The sequence below is a fragment of the Balaenoptera acutorostrata genome, chromosome 10 (assembly GCF_949987535.1).
Source record: "Balaenoptera acutorostrata chromosome 10, mBalAcu1.1, whole genome shotgun sequence".
Lineage (NCBI taxonomy): Eukaryota > Metazoa > Chordata > Mammalia > Artiodactyla > Balaenopteridae > Balaenoptera > Balaenoptera acutorostrata.
The window spans coordinates 86,185,570-86,199,331 of record NC_080073.1 but is presented as its reverse complement, the minus strand read 5'-3'; the positions used below and the strand labels follow the sequence as shown (position 1 = coordinate 86,199,331).

The window sequence follows — 13,762 nt, the reverse complement described above, 5'->3', positions numbered from 1 at the left end:
AAAGGTTATTGGAAAACAATATGTGTGTGGTCAAGTATCACCCCAAGATTATTTGCTAGTTGCAAAGAGAAAAAGAAAGAGCCCTGGGGGCACTACTTTATCTTCACCATCAGTGGGGTATCCTGACAAGTGCCTCCTGTTGTGAAGTACTGTATAAAGTGCACAGTGTCAAGCCCACAATTTTTAACCTGAATCTAATGTAAGCCATCAAAGGGTTCTAACCAATCATTTAGACTTAACTTCTAGTTTAGAGTAGAGGAATAAACTAAAAGTTGCCATGAGGAATCAGTGAGAAAAATTCAGAATGTGGGACATTCTAGAAGAGGCTTGGACTTCTTAAAAAGTCAATGTCAAAACAATAACAACATCAACAGAAAGCTGGGAGCCTGTTCTAAGCTAAAGGGAACTAAGGAAACATTACAACCCAAAACAGTGAATGAACTTTGGTGGGATCCAGGTAAGAGAAACTGGCTCCAAAAGACATATTAAAGAAATTTAAATAAGGACGGGATATTAGATGTTTTTATAAAGAATTGCTAGATATTTTTAGTTATGATAATGGTATTGTGGTTATATGAGACATGTTTAGACGTTACATGTTTATGTATATAGGGTATGATGTCTGCAAATGAATTTCGTAGGATTCAACAGAAAAAGGCAGATAAGACTAAGAGGGCAAATTGTTAACAATTATTGAATCTGGGTGGTGGCTATACAGATAATTCCCTATTCTTTCAACTTTTTTAAATGTTTGAAAATTTTTATAATAAAAGTTTAATTTTTAAAAAAAAAGCTTGACAGAAGCTGTCCTGTTTAAAGAAAAGCTCTGATGGAAGAGCACAGGGCTCCTAGGAGACAAAACAGAGGGTCAGCATCAAGAAACCAGCACCCTGTGAGGAAGGACAGATCCTTTATGCCTCAGGAGTCCAGGCTCCCTTGACAGAGTGGCCAGAAAGAGATCTGAGAAGGTTAGATAGATGCCCGTGATGAGGGCCTCCTATGCCATCTGTGATCTTCCCCGCCAGCTACAGAGTAATTTTAAAGACTTTAAAGGAGGGAAGGGACCCAATCTGATTTGCGTTCTCAGATGAACACAGCAGTTAGTGTTGACATAGCCCTACCTACGTAATCTGCCCTAAACTACGTCTCTGGTGTTATCTCTCGTTGCTGCCCCTCTCTGTACGCCTCCAAAAAGCAACGTTCCAGCCAGACAGCACTTTCTTCCATTTCTCCCCTATTCTATGAGGTTTAAGTCTAGACCACCACTCCCCTCTCCAATTTGGTTCACTCCCACACATCCTTCAGATCTGAGTTTAAATATGATTCATTCCACATATATTTAATGTGTCCATTTGCCCATTCAGAAGTAATCAATGTATAACTGGAATATTTCTTCGTGAAACTTGGAGTCTAATGAGTGACTCTCTCCAGGCAGCCACCTAAGACCTTCATGACTGGGATCTACACTCTTCCTGTGGGCTACTACAGCACAGTGGACCTCTCACTTATACTCCATGGTAAATGTTTACTTCTGTAATCGTTTATTCTAGAAATCCCTCAGAAAGAGTGGCCACACTTTTCTTGCTCTCCACTAAATGAGCAGCACCTAGCCAAGTGTCTGGCATGCGATTGTGCCCAGAATAAAAATTTTGAAACAATGAAGAAATGAATGAAGAATGAATCTGTTCAGGGACAAGGGACCGGAGGCCAAAAGACTTCCAAGAAGTCGTTGCAGTAACTCCTATGAGAAACTGTTAGAACCCGATCTAAGAAAATGGGTCTGACGGTTGGGAGGAAGAGCCAGATCTGAGAAAAAATTAGGAGGTTGAACCAAAGACCTGGTAACCTGTGGGCTGTGGAGAGAAAGTCAGAGAGAGGAGGGATAAGGGGACTTCTGAGTCTTTGGGTTTGGTACCTGAGTGCTCCTGTCAAAAATTTGGGTTGTTGGACGAGTTTCAAGTTTTGGGGGAAAGGATAGAGCGTTCGTTTGGGGATGTGTTGCTTTTGAGATGCCCATGGACATGCAAAAAGAAATAACTAGGACAATTGTATATTCTGGAGCCCAGAAGAGAGATCTGGGCTAGAGATAATTTTCAATCCATCAGCACATAAGCTGTGGTTTATCAATCATGCCCTGTCCTTCTTCTGTTCATGGAATGAAGCTGTTGATGAAAAACAGAATCTTCTACTTACACATTAATACACCCACATGCATACACATACAGATAAGATTGTGATAATGGTTGTATAGTTTCAGAAAAGTGGAGATCCTGAGGTTCTGTTCTTGCTTTGGAGGTGGTCTTTGCAAATATTTTTAAACATTATCCATAGAGTATCAGATAAAGTTGTTTTTCCTCTTGTGAGAAAAGGCCCCATGCAATGAAGTGGATCTGTTTCTCAGAAATATTTTCTACTTTCCTATTTTATTCAAAAATATTCTGTCTACTGCTTTAAAATATTTTTAGCTTTGCAGAGAGACAGAAGATAGGGTTCCCTGTGGAACATTTTGATAGATCCTCATTCTTGAATTTTAAAATGAGGATTACAATAGCTGCTGACATTTGTTGAGCCCTTACTATATTCCAGGCACTAGACTAAATGTCTGAAGACATAGGGTACCTGTAAGGAACAGCTTTGTCAGATTATTTATTGAGGATAAGTCTCCTACTCCAGCAAAAATAGGGATTTTTTTAAAGTATTGCAATATATGGTGATTTGCTTTCTAGAAAAGACCAAAGAGCATTCTCAGTTTACCACATGCTGGAATTGAAGTTGGTTGAATCCTCTTCGGTTTCATCAACTATTAATGGAACTTAGCCTCCTTTGTTTTGCCCTTTTTAATTACTAAATACTGAAGTAGCTTAGAATAAATGATACATAGTAACATGAAGAAGATTGAGGAAGTAAGTTTGTGTGTGTAGTCGTGGCCGAGTGGTTAAGGCGATGGACTAGAAATCCATTGGGGTTTCCCCGCGCAGGTTCGAATCCTGCCGACTACGCTTCCCTCTGTAACATACAAAATTGTGTGCCTTTTTGAGAGGTAGGATGGACCTTCAGAAATTTCCACATACTTTTTAAAATATTAAACATTCTCTCAGACCTTTTTCAAGCTACATCAAAATAGAGTTCTCATAGACCACGAAGGAATCCTACTGCATGAGTGAGAAAGAAGAACCAGTAAGACTTTCTTTTAGTTCAGTTCTGAGGTTTTGAGGTTCGCAAGCTGAAAGGAAAGATTTCACACATTCATATTTAGAGCAACAGTAATGCTGCTACTTCCTTTTTCTAAAACTGTAAGCTGCCACTCATTGTGGGTGGGCCAGTGGCGCAATGGATAACGCGTCTGACTACGGATCAGAAGATTCCAGGTTCGACTCCTGGCTGGCTCGCTACTTTCGTAACTCTTTGAAGTTCCACAAATTCCCATCTTTCCCAGGACTCTGCGTTAATTTTTTTTAATTTAAAAATGTATTTATTTTATAATATCACTTAATACAAAATGACAAAAATGTTAATAAACAGACTTCAGCTATAGTTTGCTACTCTTCTTTTACATACACACATTTTCTTTAAATCACATCCCTAAATTGATTGTTTTCGAAACTGACGAATCCTTTCATTAGATGTGTGAAGGAAATTAAAAGAGGGGACCTTTCAAATGCATCATTCTTTGAGAGTTAAGATTGGAAGTCTCACAAAGAGAAGACTTCTAGATAGCAATTTTTCTTCTTTCTTTTTTTAGAATTTAGTTTTTTAGAGCAGTTACTGGTTCACAGCAAAATTGAGAGGAAAGCACACACACCTTCACACATGCATAGCCTCCCCCATTATCAACAGAGCAGGTACATTTGCTACAATCGATGAATCTACTATGTACCAAAGTCCACAGTTTTCATTATAGTTCGCCCTTGATGTTGTACATTCTATCGGTCTGAACAAATGTAGAATGACATGTACCCAGTGTTACAGTATCACGCAGAGGATTTTCACTGCCTGAAAAATCCTCTGTGCTTTGCCTATTCATCCTTCTTCCCCTCACCAACCCCTAGCAACCAATGATCATTTTACTGTTTCTGTAGTTTTGCCTTTTCCAGAATGTCATATATTGGAATGATACAGTATGTAGCCTTTCATTGTCTTTAATTTTTGCCAATTTGATTAATATGTGTCTCGGCATGTTTCTCCTTGGGTTTATCCTGTATGGGACTCTCTGCGCTTCCTGGACTTGGGTGGCTATTGCCTTTCCCATGTTAGGGAAGTTTTCGACTATAATCTCTTCAAATATTTTCTCTGGTCCTTTCTCTCTCTCTTCTCCTTCTGGGACCCCTATAATGTGAATGTTGTTGCGTTTAATGTTGTCCCAGAGGTCTCCTAGGCTGTCTTCATTTCTTTTCATTCTTTTTTCTTTCGTCTGTTCCACAGCAGTGAATTCCACCATTCTGTCTTCCAGGTCACTTACCCGTTCTTCTGCCTCAGTTATTCTGCTATTGATTCCTTCTAGTGTAGTTTTCATTTCAGTTATTGTATTGCTCATCTCTATTTGTTTGTTCTTTAATTCTTCTAGGTCTTTGTTAAACATTTCTTGCATCTTCTCGATCTTTGCCTCCATTCTTATTCCGAGGTCCTGGATCATCTTCACTATCATTATTCTGAATTCTTTTTCTGGAAGGTTGCCTATCTCCACTTCATTTAGTTGTTTTTCTGGGGTTTTATCTTGTTCCTTCATCTAGTATATAGCCCTCTGCCTTTTCATCTTGTCTATCTTTCTGTGAATGTGGTTTTTGTTCCACAGGCTACAGGATTGTAGTTTTTCTTGCTTCTGCTGTCTGCTCTCTGGTGGTTGAGGCTATCTAAGAGCCTTGATGGGAGGCTCTGGTGGTGGGTAGAGCTGACCAGTATGTAGCCTTTCAGATAGGCTTGTTTCACTTAGTAATGTGCATTTAAGTTTCCTCCATGTTTCTCATGGCTTGGTAGCTCATTTCTTTTTTTTTTTTTTTTTTTTTTTTTTTTTTTTGCTCATTTCTTTTTAATGCTGAATAATATTCCATTGTCTGCACGTACCACAGTTTATCTATCCATTCACCTACTGAAGGGCATCTTGGTTGCTTCCAAGTTTTTGCAATTATGAATAAAGCTGTTATAAACATCTGTGCGCAGGTTTTTGTGTGGACGTAAGTTTCAACTCCTTTGGGCAATTTAACAAGGAGGGCAATTGCTGGATGGTATGAACTGCCAAACCATCTTCCACAGTGGCTCTAACATTTTGCATTTGCACTAGGAATGAATGAGAGTTCCTGTTGCTCCTCCTCTTCACCAGCATTTGATCTTCAGTGTCCTGGATTTTGGCTATTCTAATAGATGTGTAGTGGTATCTCATTGTTGTTTTAATTTGCATTCTTCTCAAGATATATGCTTTTCATATGCTTAAAAAATGGGCCAAAGATCTCAACAGACACCTCACCAAAGAGGATGTACACAAGGCAAATTTTCTTAATAAACTCTCTTCTCCCAAGGGTCTCTTCAGGAGGAAAAGTAACCGCCTCTAGCAGAGGATGGTTTCGATCCATCGACCTCTGGGTTATGGGCCCAGCACGCTCCCGCTGCGCCACTCTGCTGTGAACACACGCATCCCCACGCCCACTCACACACACACCCTCACATAGTTAGTATTCAGCTTTTTTCAGACTTGTCTTTTTTTTTTTTTCCCCAACCTGCAGAATTAAATGTGTTCTCGCGCTGTCTCTCTCTCTGTTTCTGTCTCTTTCTCTTCCCCCATACCAGGAATCTGTCATTTGTAATGCGATGGCCAAGGGCCTGAACTAACTACTAAGAATAGGGTTAATAAGAAATGGATAAATATTGCTTTGGATACTCTTCCCCGTGCACAAAAGCATGCTTAGATGTAATGTCTGTTACTGGGTACTATGTGAATGTGTACATTACATCTATAACAAAATATCTGCTGATATTCCATATGTCATGTTTTAAAGTCATTCTAAGTTATACAAAATAATAGGCTCTGTTGAAATAATTGTGCTTTCCCTTTCTTCCATGCTGTCATGTGATGGTTCATAATCTGTTGGAGGGTTCTCGAGTTCCAGGTAAGAAAAAATGCACATTCCTGTACATTTTTTTTTAACATAGAGTTTTAGGGGGTTCACGGAACTTCTAGCCCAGAGGATTAACTTTCTCTGATGTAATGGTTCATTTCCTCTCGTCTCAATTTGGCAAAACAAAACAAACAAACAAAAAACTACGTTCAGGTTTTCTGCATCCGGAAATGAACTGACTCTTTCCATGGTTTGCAGGAGTAGGGGAATTGCAGAGAGCCAAGAATCTGCTTGCTATGTAAGCTCTCTAGCAAGGAAAAGCTGACCCAGGTGTGAAGCAGGTGAGCTGAGGTCACCCCACCGAACCTGACTAGTTGTCTCAGAAGATCTGCTAAGCTGCTGGCGGTTGGAGAGAGATGTGGATGAGGAGATGGGTCAGGGAGCACAGAAGTGAGCGTGGAGAGAAGGCTGGGAGTTAGCGAAGAGTGAAATTCAGAACGTTTGCAATGAAAGAAAAATGTCTTTTGCAATAAAAGAATAAAAATGTCTTTATGGGCCCAGAGATAAACCCCCAAAGCACGTAACAGTAGTGTACACCTACCTATTTATTTACTTTCTAAAGGTGTTTTAAGGGTATCCAACTTTGGAGAAAGCAGAGAAGGCATTTTTGTCTTTCTCTACGTTTCACTTCATAGACCAGTACACCCCACAGACACTAAAACAGTTGACCCCGACGTGATTTGAACACGCAACCTTCTGATCTGGAGTCAGACGCGCTACCGTTGCGCCACGAGGTCCTGCGAGAGCCCCTCTGCTCCTTTACCTGTCAACATGATCTATGAAATTAATTATCTGTACTAAGTGAAGACCACGCAGCTGGATACAAAATGATGCCTAGTGGCCTCCTGGGTCAAAACGCGGTCCATCCGCCCACTTCCTGATTCTCTCTGCCTCCGAATTACTTCTATTGATATTTTCATTGCTTCCTGTTCTATTTCATTCCTTTTCTTTCCTAGTTTTCTCCGTATACGTCAAAAATAGACGTTTGGGGAAGTTTTTTCGTTTTTGTCTTTTTAGAAATAATAGACATTCGGTTGTAAAGTCGGGCTTTTGGGATTGGAGTAAGCGTAACAACAAGTGTTACTCTTACCCCTCTCCCTAATCAGGGACGCTGACCAGGGTTTTGAATTTGTTTCCAAAGTTAATGGTAGATTCTAACCACATACTAGTGTTTCCGTGAAATGAATTCACCCAGGGTCGGCCGGTTTAATTGTGCCGCCTCCCATATGCGAGACAACGGCGTCTCCTTACACCCGCTCTTGTCCTTAGTTGAAATCATCGATTTCATACTGCGAGAGTTCTTTCGAATCTGATCACTGGATCTGAAACTGCCCCTAAGAAGAGCAGGAAATCTTTTTTGCCGGAGGAAGCAAGTGATCCCGGCACCATGGTTTGACTGGTTAAAGCGCCTGTCTGGGAAACTGCAGGCGGGGTTCGAATCTCAATGAGATTTTTTCCCGAGATGTAAATAAGGGAGAGGTCGCTTTGAACGCCTAGAAAAAGATATTCTGAAAAATGAATTCTGAGCTCTGGACCCATTTTTCAAGATTAAGAACTGGAAACTTTAATTTTCAGAGAGAGGTGCGTCTGTTTTACAGTAGTGGATCATTTTTCAGAATATCCTGTCCAGTAGTCTCAAAATTGTGTACCTCTGATTCTCCTTATCTCTTTTCCTTGCTTTTCCTAGGCTAGATGCTGCATACTATAAATCAGCATCTAGTATACCATATATTTTACTTATATATTTATTGATTACCTATTGAAAATAACTAAACTAAAAGCTAAGGCACAGCCTCTTTAGGGGCCCATCTGAGAGGTCAGCTTGCCCTCCACGTAACATATCCCCTTTGGCTACCACACCCACCTCACCATAGCATGGCTATCACTCCCTGCTAAGAACAAACACCAGGAAGTTGACCCAGAGGGATGGTGGCCTCTCTAAGAAATCAGACTCTCAGACTTGATATATGTCCCTCATTTTGGTTGTGGATCCCCTGTGGCACAGAACACGTGGTAAATTATTGCAGCAGAGGCTGCTAGAGTAGTTATCAAAGTCTCTTTCCTTTTCTTCTTGGAAATACAATTGTCTTGGTCTGTTTGGGGTGCTATCACAAAATATCATAGACTAGGTGGCTTAAACAACAACAACAACAAAAACATTTATTTCTCACAGTTCTGGAGGCTGGGAAGTCCAAGATCAAGGCATCAGCAGTTCAGTATGGCTGTGTCCTCATATGGTGGAAGGGGCCAGGGAGTCCTCTGGGGTCTCTTTTATAAGGACACTAATCCCGTTCATGAGGGCTCCACCGACTCACCTCCCGAAGGCCCCACCTCCAAATACCATCACACTGGGCATTAGGTTTCAACATATGAATCTTGGGGCGGGGGGGGGGGGGGGGGGGTGGGGTGGGGGGGAGGACACAAACATTCACTCTAAACTACATTTCCTAGCCTCCCTTGCAATTAGTTTCGGCCATGTGGCTGAGATCTGGACAATGGAATGTGGAAAGAATTGTACCCAGCCAGTTTGAAACTTTGAGCCTTGACCCAGGAAAACCTCTCCTGGTTTGGGAGGTTCCTCTCTATGTCCCTTTGCCTTTCTATCTGTCAAACACAGAGGACTCCGTGGTCCTAGACTCCAAAGTCACACGATAGTCTCTTAGCGAACATGTGAAGACCAACCAGAAAATCTGCACTAGATGTTGCCTGAGAGAAAAACATTTATTGAGGTGAAAAACTGAGATTTATGGGGGTTTTTTTATTTATGGGTTTTTTACGGGTGCTATAAAGCAACTGGTATCACTAACACATCACTAATACAGTAGTGTTTTATTATCGCTTGCTTATTAATGTCCCACATTTTAGTGCTTAACTCTAAATATCATAATTACATCTTTCTCATAATACAACAAGTGATAAAGTAATGGGAGTCATTAGCACACACATGCTACAAATATGGCAGAAAATACACAAATTTCTCCAAAATTCTAAAAATTATTACCTCGTTAATAATGTATAATTATTTTGTAAACTAATTTAGGATTCTTCCTGCACTTCACTTCCTCACCTTATAAATCCAAGCTGGGCAGAAATATAGAAACGTGCAACTAGAGATTATCATACTAAGTGAAGTAAGTCAGAAAGAGAAAGACAAATACCGTATGGTATCACTTATATGTGGAATCTAAAATATGACACAAATGAACCTAACTATGAAACAAAAACAGAATCACAGACATAGAGAACAGACTGGTGGTTGCCAAGGGAGAGGAGGTTGGGAGAGGGATGGAGTGGGAGGTTGAGGTCAGCAGATGTAAGCTTTTATATATAGAATGGATAAACAACAAGGTCCTACTGTATAGCACAGAGAACTATATTCCATAGCCTATGATAAACCATAATGGGAAAGAATATTTTAAAAAAGAATGTATATATATATAAATATATATATATATATATATATATATAACTGAATCACTTTGCTATACAGCAGAAATTAACACAACATTGTAAATCAACTATACTTCAATAAAAAAATATTGATCAAGAAAAAATAAAGCTTTGTACACATTAAAAAAAAAAGAAATATAGAAATGGATAGTGGTGCTCTGCAAATGTTACACTACCCTAAAAGTCTCATAATAATGTGGACTTCATATTAGGTATGACTTTACTTTAGACTGACTTTCCAATTTCTTCTGACTCCAATCAAAACAAATACTTTTCTTAAGTGCCCTTCCATTTCCACATTCATTTCTCACTGGGCTATTGAGGCTCCTGGTCATCCCAGGCAGTGGTATGTTGATATGTTTAATAACCAGCTCTCCAGGGAAAAACACTATTCTGGTATAGACTCTCCTACCATAGCTGACTCAAGCTACAGCTGTGAAGTCACTGAAATCATTGAATGTTGAGCTAGGTAGAGATGTGTACAGTTGGCTCCTGCAAACTAGTACAAGCTGGCTCCAAGGTCTAGTCTATCATTGCTTAGCAATAACGACAATAAAAAGAAGCTAATATTTATTTTAAGCACTTACTATGTGCCCGAAAACATTTCTCTGAATTTTCATATGGTGTTATATAATTATTTTCAATCTTATCAATACGTCTGTGAGGTTGGTGTTAAAACTATTAAAAAAGAGAAAAATTCCAGGAGCTGGAAGCTAAACGCTAGGACACTTGAACACAATGTTTTACAGTATCAACAATAATCAGACAAGGCCACTCTGTTACCTGTGATAGAACAAGGTGGAGACAAGGTCCCTCCATAACTATGTCTGAAACAGGAAAGAGATAAGGATACTCTGCAATCACAGAGATAAGTAAACCCCTTTCCAGCTTAAGTGACTGTGCTTTCTGACCAGTAACAGCTCCAGCCTCACTTTAGTCCTCCTTCCTCCTACATAAAGATTACTGAAATACCTACTCACTGAATTGCCCTGCTTCCTGACAACACCCAATCCATAACTTATGTCTGATTTCCTCACACCCTCCTCAGAATAATAAGCTTCTCCCAACTCCCTCTTAGTTAGATGCCCCAAGATTCCTCCAGTGTGTTCTCTCCCCAAACCTAACTTTGACTACAAGCGTATTCCTGGAGGTCTTTGGTCAGCGGACTTTACCAGTGTCAGTAACCTGACGTTTCAGGAGAGAAAATTAAAGTTTACACTTAAGAGTCCTTAGGAGTCTGTCTTTTGAGTTATGATTTCATATCAGAGATTGCCTTCCCGACCTTCAAGGAGCAGATGGTCTGGGCCGTATTTGAAAGACATTGTAAGAGAGCGCAAAATGAACTGGCTGTCAGTATAGGGACTCACAGGAGGGTAATGCAGAGATTACCAACAGCAAGAAGCTGTTATTCTCCTAAAGATGGAGGGACAACGGGAAGAGGTGGCGTTAGAGCCCAGAGCGGGGGCTAGAACAGAGGATGACCCAGGGACGAGCAGCAGGAGCTAGGATGCCAGAGGGAGGAGCTCTAGTCTGAGAACAGATGCAGCTGCAGCAGAAAATGCTATAGAAAGCAGAGAGATGGAGAAATGCCCTGGCTTCTGCCTTCCTCCCGCATTCCAATCTTTTGTCAGTCCTCCCATTGGCTACACCTACCCAGAAGCCAGAGGGGAAGGAAGCCTGGGAAACGTAGTTCCTTGTGGTACAGAGCAGAGCAAGAGAAGGGTAGGGGATGAACCTGACAACAGGCAACTTGACTGACACAATACCCACACCCTCCGCCCCCGCCCCAGCTATGATCAAAGTATGAAATCTACAAAAAAAAAATTTTTTTAAGAAATCTATAAATGAATCTTCTCATTAGAGTTTGCCCTTTGGACCAATTCCTTTTAGTATGCAGTAACACTTATAAGAATTCTAGTATTGCACACATTTACATTTTATATGTATTTATAGAAGTGCCTAAGTTTTATGGCATAAACATCATAGAGAACAACAAATTACAAATATTCCACTAAGCAGAAAGTTTTCCTTTTTAAGATATAAGCGTCCAGTATATAAAACACACACTAGATCCCAGGCATAGAAATGCTAATAATTCACTTATGCATTTTGATTTGTATTAAATATAAAGCACTTTAACAAAGAGTCAAGCTATGATTTAAGGTCAGTTCCTTCACCAGATTTCCTTCATTTGAGTAAATCACTTCCCAATTTTTTTGTAGAATTTTAAAACCAGGCCTTGGGAAAGTTCTCAACTGTCAAGTCGTTAGATTAAAGCAAGCGTCGGCAAGCATAGTCCTTGGGCCAAATCTAGCCCATCACCTGTTTTTGTATCACTCACAGCTGTTTTTACATTTTTAGATGGTTGAATATAAATGGAAAGAAGAATAATATTCTGTGACACATCGAAATTATATAATATTCAAATTTTAGCACCCATAAATAAATAAGGTTTCATTGGGACATGGCCATGTCCATTTATCTATGGCTGCGACACAAGTGTAGTTATGACAGAGACCACATGGCCTGAAAAGCCAAAAATATATAATATTCAGCCTTTTACAGAAAAAATTCCAGATCCCTCGTGTAGGCGAGGAACAATTTTCCTTTACCCTTCTAGGTTCTTTTGGCTGGTCTAACAATCAAATTGATATAAGACAGATTAAAAGGAGAAAAAGAAATTTAATTTGGTATATATGGAAGCCCCTTAGGCATAGGACCTAGAAAGTGACCAAAGCAGGCTCTTTATGTTCCTTTTTAGACAAATAATCAATTATTTGCGAAGATTTGACAAAACAAAGGGTTTTTTGCTTGGGGTAGCAAATTAATGAAGAAGTAACAAAGTTTGTGTATACAGCTTTCTCAGCCTCCAATTCCTTGTCTCCCCAGATAAGGATGCCCTCCATCCTCTCTGCATAGGGAGGATACCTTTCCATAGAAACTTTGTTTCTCAGTGAAGAAAAGGAGGGTCAGAGTATTCTTCTTGTACTGAACGTTTCTCAAGTAACTTTAATGCAAAATAATCAATATGCCACGTTGGCATATTTGGGAGAAGGTGTAGGCAAGAAAATATTAAGAAATATTAACTCATGTATTTATCCTTTTGCATCAGAAAACTCTCTGTTCGTCCTCATGCCAGAATAAAAGTGTTCTTACAGCATTAATATGATGACATTAAGTGCCTTTTTACTTTCAAAATCATTTTTAAATATCCATGTCAAAAACTATAATTTGAAAGTAAACTTTCGAGCCTCAAAATCCTGTCTTTTGGGTAACAAAGCAGAGCCCTGCAGGACTTGAGGCATAACGTTTATGCCACAGACAATAATCATAGGACAGTGTTTTTCACCCTCTTTTCAACCTGCAGGTCCTGGTTCATTACTGGATTGTAAAATCAATACATTGAGTAGCGACCAACATTTTAAAAATATCAAATAGAACAAAAAGGTATAAGAGCAAATGGTATGTATATAAATATGGATGCTGTCTTGAGTTACAATATAAAATGTATTTCTTACTGTGGATCACAGTAAAAAAAAAAAAAAAAAATCAAGATTACTTTAGAGAAAAAGATGTAGGAACCCAGCGGACCCGGCTTCCGGAGGAGCTGAGGCAGAACCACAGCGTGGAACGGAAGCTCCACGGAAGCAGGTTTCCGGGTCCCGCTCGGTGTGCATGTGGCTGAGAGGCGCAGAGTCCCCAGGACACCTCGCCAGGATGCAGAGGAAAGACGCGGGGATTTGCGGGGTTCCACGCTGAGAAACCGAAGCACAGGGATGTAGAGGCAGATCTCCTAGTGGGCAGATATCAGTTGAGAGCCGGCAACTCTTCCGGGTACCTGGACAAAGAGCTCTTCTCTTCATGCGCAAACTGACATAAAATTCCGAAAAGACGTGGAGTCCCCAAATTAGTTGATAAAGTCCTGAATTGACTAAGACAAAGCCCACTGACTTAGGTGTAGCCCGATTTGGCTAAGGTCCTGCCACTAAGCAGAAAAGGGCTGGGGACTGAGATATACCTCAGTTTATATTGTATATTAAATAAACATACAGAATTAACTCCTGAATTTGTGGCCTACAGAATCCTAATCTATTCATGAGACCTTCTAAATCTTTTATAATGTTCTTGCGGGAAAACACCACGTCTTTCGGCTTTTGGGATTCTGCACAGCACAGCCCTTGGCTTGCCTGTTTATTACCCAC

The 13,762-nt window shown here is 40.1% G+C and overlaps 1 protein-coding gene and 4 non-coding genes across 5 annotated transcripts in view; 3 read left to right on the top strand and 2 right to left on the bottom strand.

The window, feature by feature from the left end:
- LOC103004316 (uncharacterized) overlaps positions 1-13,762 on the top strand; it is a 353,565-nt gene that overhangs the window by 62,800 nt on the left and 277,003 nt on the right. The window lies entirely within an intron of this gene.
- On the top strand, positions 2,918-2,999 carry TRNAS-AGA (transfer RNA serine (anticodon AGA)). The gene has a single exon. It is a non-coding gene; the product is annotated as a tRNA-Ser (tRNA).
- On the top strand, positions 3,317-3,389 carry TRNAR-ACG (transfer RNA arginine (anticodon ACG)). The gene has a single exon. It is a non-coding gene; the product is annotated as a tRNA-Arg (tRNA).
- On the bottom strand, positions 5,544-5,615 carry TRNAM-CAU (transfer RNA methionine (anticodon CAU)). The gene has a single exon. It is a non-coding gene; the product is annotated as a tRNA-Met (tRNA).
- Positions 6,776-6,847, bottom strand: TRNAW-CCA (transfer RNA tryptophan (anticodon CCA)). The gene has a single exon. It is a non-coding gene; the product is annotated as a tRNA-Trp (tRNA).